The sequence below is a fragment of the Macrobrachium rosenbergii genome, chromosome 39, assembly GCF_040412425.1.
Source record: "Macrobrachium rosenbergii isolate ZJJX-2024 chromosome 39, ASM4041242v1, whole genome shotgun sequence".
Lineage (NCBI taxonomy): Eukaryota > Metazoa > Arthropoda > Malacostraca > Decapoda > Palaemonidae > Macrobrachium > Macrobrachium rosenbergii.
The window spans coordinates 5,833,439-5,842,500 of record NC_089779.1 but is presented as its reverse complement, the minus strand read 5'-3'; the positions used below and the strand labels follow the sequence as shown (position 1 = coordinate 5,842,500).

Genomic DNA, 9,062 nt, shown 5'->3' with positions numbered 1-9,062 from the left:
GAGAACCACTGAATCTAGACCTATGGGGACTTCAGGACAGAGAATAGAGAAAAGTTAATTCACGTCTCACTCCAGGAAGGGGAAGTTCACTTAAACCTGTTTAAGATGATAATGACGCAGGTAATTAGTCAGTGCAGATCATCTGACAATAGTAACACCTTTCGTTTTGCCGTTAAACCAATATGCAGTAAGTATGCCTCGCTGTCGAACTTCTCAGTTCTAGAGGTCCTTTATTCCCCACACCGTTGGACTCTGGAACAGTCTCCTTGAGGATGTGCAACTGGAACTTCAAAAGTTCCAGCGAAGGTGCAAGGCATGAATACCCTTAATGCAATTCTCATGCATTTTTAATAATTTACTTATATTTTTATCTATTATTTGTTGTTTTGTCAATTTATTTTTTCTTTCTATATTTCCCCTATATCTCCTGTTACTTCTTTCTATTGAACAGCATATTCTCTGGAAGTTTGAATTTCAAGTCAGTGGTCACTGCGGGCTTATTCCGTACAGATAAGGTTCACCTTTTGAATAATAATAATAATAATAATAATAATAATAATATAATAATAATAATAATAATAATAATAATAATAATAATAATTGGTCTGCCAACAGTCCAAGTTTAGCAATATTGGGTTTAATCAGAAATTGGAAGGGTGACCACCAATAAATAAATGCCAGACGCCTTTGCCATAAAAGCTACTATGACCATCTGTGAGTTCAAAGAAAAGTAGTTAAAGATTCAGAGAGAGGGAATAAAGAGTAAAAAAAAAATAATCGATCTCAGTATGATGTCGAGGCGTAGTTTTAAAATGAAGCGATAATATTAATGAAGACAATTTTCATTCCTGTGGACCAGAACGAATTGAAATATGTTAGAGACAAGAAAATACTCACAAGTAGCGCTGTCAGTGTGATAAACTTAATAAGGTTTAATAAACTTAACTGAGAGATGGATTAGACTATTAGCGTACAATGCTTTGTTAGATTACCGTGTGCATGGACGAGCAACCTGCAATTCACTGCGTTATTAATCGCATTGATTATGGTAACCAAAGGTAATTTCGTGCGCGCAGCCAGTATGAAACTGTGAACAGTAAATGACATTCCACGTCGACGTCTTATAGAATTATTAATCATGATGATGACATCGTTTCATAAATGCTGAGGAGATACATTTGCACCTCAGTCCTTAGCTTTCACGGAGGAACGATCGCAGCCGCCCTTGTTGCAAATCAGGTCACTGTCCATCGAGCGCCTTATGCGTAGGTCTGATCATGGTCTTGAGGTTATTTTCCGACCGGGATACGCTCGAGGTCTTCTTGCGGATCATGCAGGTCAACGGATGTTTCCCGTATTCGTGGAAGAAAGACAAACACCTCACTCCGAAATTCGACATCTACCCAGCCATGTGGACCTTCGTGGTCAACAGCATAAGCCTGGCCTGGTGCTATCTCAGGGTCTCTGCGCTGTCAGGGCGCGTCTCCACCGCTCAGACGACGGGGATCGTCGTGTTGATTGTTACTGAAGCTTTTTCCATTGTCAGCTACAAAATCAGAGTTCTCTTCTGCATCTGGAAGTCCAAAGACCTGGCAACGTTCGTCAGCGGCATAACAGCTGCAATGACAAGCGAACCTCACAGGCACAACAGAGTCAAGCCGTCTGCACACACGAACTTGTCAGAGCTGCTCTCTGCCGTGCTGATCTCTTTCCATCTTTACCTCATGTTCAAACTGACAAAAGAAATTCAGGGCATCTCAGTCCTGGCCATCCTAACGATATTTTCCTTCCTCAACATAGTATGCGGAGGGTTAATAATACTTTTAATCTTTATACTGTCTCTGAAAATCCTTGTCACTCTTTTGCATTTGGCGGTTGACGAAATGAATGTCAGCAATGACAGGACGAAACTGATGCCGTCAATTGTTTCAGGCGGTATTGGGACTTGGGGCCACGTTTCAGAGCAACGAAGTGTCCACGAGAAACTGTGCAGGCTGACGGAACATCTGGATAAGGTAAATGGATGAAGAGAAAGAGAGAATCAAATACTCTCCTTGTCCCTCACTGAGTGTATGCATCAGTCTTTGATCTTACAACTGTAGTTTTCATCGTCTTGATGTGTGTTTTTAGTTCAGACAAATAGTCTCATCCTTTCTCTCTCTCCCTCTCCAGGTGGAAGAACTGCGCACGAACATTACCTCCTTCATGAGTGAATACCTCATCTGCACTCTATTCGTCTCTATGATGGCCACCATCATTCAAGGCTACAGGCTTCTAAGTGGCAGGCTTGAAGAAAGCTGGGAATTTGTGACCGATATCTTGGCAATGGAGGCACTTTTGGTCTGCATATGTTCATCGACCCAGGCGTATACGGATCAGGTGAGTGGAGGGATTTTAGGCGATCGCTTGATTACCAATTTATGTCGATCCTTATATGTGCCGTGTAGCTTCGTTGGTTGAATTATCTGGGTAATAATCTGGCTTTATAACTAGTCTTATATATATTATTACAGGTGTGGCCATGCACGTAATACCTTTCCCTTACCTGAGATAATTCTGTATCTAACCAGGGGAGCCACACTTGTAACCAGATTACTAGAAGTCAATTTAAAGTTAATTTAACTGGATCTTAATGGAAAATCAATGTTTCACTTAATAAGTTATAATTACACAAACCAGAACAACCACACACACAGGAGCTTAAATCACCAGCTCCGTGGCACCGGAGTTACGTTAGGTAACGAAGCAAAATGGTGCCACTAACAAATCAGTTATGCTCTGAGAAAACCTCTAAGACTAAGATTAAACAGAATCTTGCAGCGTATGTACAATAAATAATGTAACCTTCAGATTTCAAATCTTGAGGGACTCTTCTCAAAGTTGGTAGTTGAGGGAAGAAGTTAAGTATACCTTAGTTTAACCAGACCACTGAGCTAATTAACAGCTCTCCTAGAAGAGGCAATGTGGGAGCAGGCTAGTACACTGCAACGCTATCACCTATTCTGCAATACAGAACTGCACTATCACTTTGATTGCTACAGCAAATAAAATGTGCTATTTGGGAATGCTGAAGGCTGAGAGGGAGAATCATTCAAATAAAAAATGGTATGCAAACTGGATAAACACTTATGTTTTACATTACACATGAAAATATTAAACCAGTTCACTTAGGCCCTTAAGGAGGTTGGAAGGGATTGAATAATAGAGAGCAACTGAAATACAATAAAAGAATGTGTCAAACAACTTCCAAATCCACACTTTACCTTAGTCCTTGGACGAGACGTCTTGAGATCAAGCCAGACTTGTCTTTAAATAAGGGGCCTTACGGTGGGATCAGATCCGTTCAACACAACAAAAGTGACTGTGTATGGGAAGGGGGGAGGGGGTTGGCAGAATGCCAACTGACAAGTAGTCTCTCTGTGTAGCTGGTATGTCACGAACTCGCTCGGGTCTATGGCCTCTACATGCCCATAATTCCCACCTTTTCTCGGTTTGTGCCTGGAGGAGGGAGCGTTTGGTAGCGGCACAAAGGTTTTGACAGCGAGGAATACAATGGAGGGGTCGTTCAAGCTGGAGAGAGGCGGAGAGAACCAAGTTTTATTGGCACCGTAGCGAATAGCGAACGGGCTAGGAGTGTCTCCCGTTTTTGACCTGTGTGGTCCTACTTGAATTTCTGATCGAAATTGCATTATTTAATTATTCGTGACTTTAACGTTTTTTCTGTATTTAAGTGGTAGGCTACCTTGTCCATAAGTGTTATGCGAACATTTTGGGCGACCGAAAACCTTCCAGACGATGGTTGATGGAAGAACAACGTGGGTTTCAATCGACCGGTTGAAACCAGCCTATATACCGGACACCAGTCAACAGATGTAGGCTTTCTCCTGGTGGGGAGTACGGTAGGCGCTCGTATTCAACCACTCGGCCTACCTGTTTAGGATTAATGTACTCTATTAATCCGGTATCTGCCGATGAATCACACCGCATCTCGGAGAAAGTGCCACACAGTTGACACGAGGTTAGAAGAAAACACGAAATCCCGAGACATGTTGTCAGCAAATATTTCCAGCATTGTTATAGTAGCCTCTAATAAATCTTGATATAAAACATTGTAACGGTCGTGGTTGGTCGTTACAATTAGTTTTTCGTGACTGAGCAAAGCAAAGCAAATTAGAAATACTACGTTAAAGTCACGAATAATTTAAAGTTACTAATAATTTACATGTAATTATTACAATATATGTGGTTATATCATATTAGAAACATAGCATTATTATTTACAGGTTACAGAAATTGAGCGTAAAATTGAGCGGTGGGCTACCCAGAACCAAGATGCTACGACGTTGTCTCACGTGAGTTCATGTATCTCTCTCTCTCTCTCTCTCTCTCTCTCTCTCTCTCTCTCTCTCTCTCTCTCTCTTAAAATGACCCAAAACAAAGATTTAATTTTTCCGAGAATATGTGGCCAGGAAAGAGATTTGGAGTTGATAGGTACTACAGAGTACTTGACTGAAATGTGACTTATCTTACACAAAAACAAGAATTAGGACTAAGGGTATTATAGGCCTAGGGTGGTCTGTTTGCGCAATTCGTAGCGTTGAGTAAAAAATATGATAATCTCGGGTGCATATTGAATGCTTCCAAACGATATTGATGTAAAAATGTTGAAGCAAAATTATGAATTATGCATCGTCTGAGCCTCACAACTTACTTCAGTGACCCGTCCACTTCCATGACGATGAAATGGATTACGGTAGATTAAGTACGTTTGTTTTTGTGTCTGAGCATGTGTGTGTGCTTGCACGAGTAGCAAAGTTCGATATGGGGCCGCACATGCAGATAAGTTAAGACATTGAAGCCAAGTGATCTGATTAATTAACCTGTTTCTCGAAGGAACAGAAGTCCTGGAGACAACCGTTTATGGGTCACCGAAGCTAATTAGGGTCCATACTCGAATCTAATCATTTGGTACTACTAAGAAAAGTACAGGCAAATCGACAAAACGAACTGAGAACCTAAACATGGCACTTGATGGTAGACCTATAGGATGCGGGCGTGAGAGACGCCGGAAGTGGGCGTGGGAAATGGAATGGAGGTGTCGTGGTAAAAGAGGGATTGTATACACGACGGCGGTCACATGTCAACTGAACATTTTGTGCAGACACACACAAACTGTTGTATCAAAAAAGCTGATCGTCCGAGGCCCTCTAGGGTTTAACATTAGGCAACTGTATCACTGTTGCCTCTCACTGATTACAAACCCAGGGTCTATCCTAGTGAAGCGAGCACGCTACCAATCAGACTAGACTGCCCCAGATTATAAGTATTTACACACGTATATATATTAGCTGAAGCCACTGGGAAAGTTCAAAATGAAACGCCGGAGTGCCAAGTACTTTCGCGTATTTTAGCACATCTTCGGGGCATAAAGTAAAATACACGAAAGTACTTGGGACTCTGGCGTTTCATTTTGAATTTTCCCAGTGGCTTCAGCTAATAAACAAAATCACGCGCTTACTTTTGTGATTTCTTAGTATGTATATATATATATATATATATATATATATATATATATATATATATATATATATATATATATATATACTGTATATATATATAGATATATAGGCCTATATATATGGATCGACAGTTTATTAACTGTCGTTTTTCTTAGATGCCCTGACCTATAGTCTATGTCTTCTCAAGAAATTTAATTCCGCCGTAGTATTAATTGAGGTTATGGAAAACCTGCAATCTTAGTTCAGAAGTAAGCCTTTTTTCTCTGTTCTATTTATAAACGCTTCTGAAATTTATTTTATGTGAACAATTTACAAAAATGTTGGAACTGGCTGAGCTGCACGAGAATGACGTCATACCCGGGTGCGCTCTGTAAACGTTTGTGTGCAGTAGTTAATTTCTTAAAAAGATAATTTTACTTATACTCATCCAATATGTCAAGTGATAGTTCTACTTCTAAACACACACTAATTGCAGGGTTCCTGTATAGGTTTTACATGTGGATGTCCGGAAATAATCAACACTCCTTTCACAGCGTTTTTATATTGACAGATGTCACTGAATCTGATGAAACTCAGTCGAATGAAGACCTTCGATGTGTGTGGATGGTTCACTTTGGGTCACCAAACACTCGTTGCGGTAAGTTGATCATAACTGATAAGTAATGCACATCAAACTTCTTTTGAAAATTGACGTTGGTTTTGGATCAGATTTTAATCGACAACAACCAAGTTATGTCCTTTTCATAATTTATTTAAGCCTTTAAACCCCAGTACCCGGCTTGCATTCAGCTCGTGTCCTGCTGAATCCACTTAAAAAATAAGCCTCTTATTCTACGTCATTCTTTCCCGCGTAAGTGCTCATTCTAAATCTACAATGACAAGATATAAACACACCCGAAGACTGGAAACCAAATGGAAGCAGTGGCGTCGATGTTGGGTGGGTGGCCAGGGTGGGCCCGGGCCCCTCTCCCAGTAAGATGTTTGCCCCCCGCCCATGGGGCCCCCGTTGAAACTCCCTTTGTAGCTAAACTTTAACCTTTACATTATTTGGTACATTTGCATATAGTAAGTTGAAAATTAAATGAAAATTGAGCTCTATATTTTTAAATAAGGGTTTACTAATTACCAATACTATTATTTTCCTTCATTCACGGATATATACATTCGAGAATAGTATATTTTACTAATTACTGAATGGCAGCCTACATTAGTTTCGTGTAGTTTTCTTTGGCGCCCCCAAAACATATATTGGCCCCACCTAGGCACACCCCCAACCCACTGATGGAATGCCAACTACGCCACTGAATGGAAGTCACTGCCGTAACTTTGAATTTGGGTTAAGAGGAATGCAACTAATTTTCCACTAAATTTATTCATACGTAACTCGAGTAATCTTCATTTACCGAGGGGAAAAAACGATTACTTGTCTTTAGGCTAGTGATACGAATGCTGCGCCAGTTGAAAATTACCGAGTTAAATTAAATAGAAACTAGACCTAGTAACATTCGAGCTTTTTATGTCGTCTTATGGAACCAAACCACCTTTATAATTCAGGCCTTCAAACCTGTCTTCTGTTCCAACTCATTTATCCCTTTCTTCATTTATAGTTCTGATTTTCCAAGTATATTTCAGTGGAATGACGAATGTAAACCACGAGTGCGCGCGCATGTGCGATCGCCCTGGTGCATAAGTTATGGACGTCTCCCCACCAGCGAAAGACCAATTTAGGCCCATTTCCTGAGACAGCTCATTTTCTCCCATATAGACACAAGCAGTGATTTAGATTCTAGTAGTTAGTGGACTGTGGTGAGTCACAACCAAGGTGGAGTAAATGGGCAAAGGCCTAACACCCTTATTCTAAAATATTTGCTTACACTTGCAAGCCTAACACTTGGAGCCACAACCTGAGAGTGGAAATTATTATTATCACATGTTGCGTGTAGTGGAAGGCACACTGTAAGCTGCTCTCTACTCCTCTATGGGAGGGACTCCAAGGAGAGTGGTGTGTGGTTTTAACATAGAACATTCTCTTTCGGCAGATGTGTAGCTTCATCGCCACCTACCTGGTCGTTCTCCTGCAGGTGGGTGGCCACGAAACGTCGGTGGAGGAAAGTCAAGCCGCCATTCCAGTAGTCAACTAACAATGAGGTACTATGGTTTCTCCTCCATTTGGCCAGCTGCTTGCCTCTCGAGTTGTCTATCTGTCCATTGGTGTGCTTCTAGCACGCATAACTTGTAACAAGCTATTTTTCCATTAACTTGCCAGATTTGTTTTTTAACTGGAGTTAAATTTCTCAGAAATAATTCAAAATGATCCTTTTTGTTTCTTTTTTTATAAAGTAATTGTGAGATCATGTTAATTTCAGACAGGCTTCGAACCAACAGATTTAAATTACTTATTGACCAAAGTAAAATCCTTAGAAAGAGGACACAAATCTCTTTCCTCTTATGGTTTTTTGTATCAATTTGTTTTGTCGGCAGCTTTTTACTTTAGGAACGTCTATATTCATATTTTCTCCCGCAAACGTTTTCAGAACCACATTAGAGGATAATTAAAGGAGCGGTGCTAAATTCACTCGAACTTCTCGAGAAATATTAATTTGTCCCGACATCGATACAAACACCATAACATGTGATAGGAGTATCCTGCGCGTGCGCAGACGGCTATGGGGCGCGCCTAGGGACGCTCCTATGTTGTGGGTTTGTATGTTAGGAAAAATACAAATTATTTGTGAATTTGTCGTTTCTCTAGGCCTGCTGTTATTCCTGCATTCATCTTCAGCTTTTAATTTCTGATGGCAGCCTGCTCCTTTCGTAAGTGTACCTTTAATTTGTTTAGAAGGATGAGATTGCAGGGCTCAAGCTCTTTCACTTTTCCCTCAGTTTGCTGACCATGATTATTGGACCTTATGTAGATTACTGGATAAATCGAATGTAATACCTGAAATTATATTGTCTTAAATTACAAAGACTGTTTTTGAATCATCTATTCGCATATATATATATATATATATATATATATATATATATATATATATATATATATATATATATATATATATATATATATATACGTACATAGATACGAGTATATATACATATTATACGTATATAGATACGTGTGTATATATATATCTATATATATACAAGTTTATATACATATATATATATGTATACATGTATATGAATTTATATATATACACATATATGTATATTGTATAGATACATTTGTTTTTCTCTGATGACGATCGTCAACTCTCCCTCAGAAGTGGAATAATTCTTTTTTCAGTTTTCACACAACATTTGGAAGCAATAAATCAAAACGTTAAATGGAGAATGGTTACGTCATGGCGCAATTTATAGCAGGTCTTCGTAAATGTGAAAGTTGCATAACTTGCAGCGTTTTCATGGAAGACCTTGCGAAGTGATGTATCGAAAAAGCTTTATACTGGTTACTGGGTTGCGGAGTTTTGTTTACGTTAGGAATGAAAAGTTTCACGCAATGTAATAAAACAAGAATACTGAAGAGAGGTCCACTGAAGA

At 39.6% G+C, this 9,062-nt stretch overlaps 1 long non-coding RNA gene across 1 annotated transcript; it reads left to right on the top strand.

Annotated features, from left to right (window-relative positions):
- Positions 1 to 3,269: 3,269 nt before the first annotated feature.
- On the top strand, positions 3,270 to 7,945 carry LOC136825669 (uncharacterized). The gene is made up of 3 exons (XR_010849396.1): positions 3,270 to 4,352; positions 6,070 to 6,156; positions 7,559 to 7,945. It is a non-coding gene; the product is annotated as an uncharacterized lncRNA (long non-coding RNA).
- The last annotated feature ends 1,117 nt before the right edge of the window (positions 7,946 to 9,062 follow it).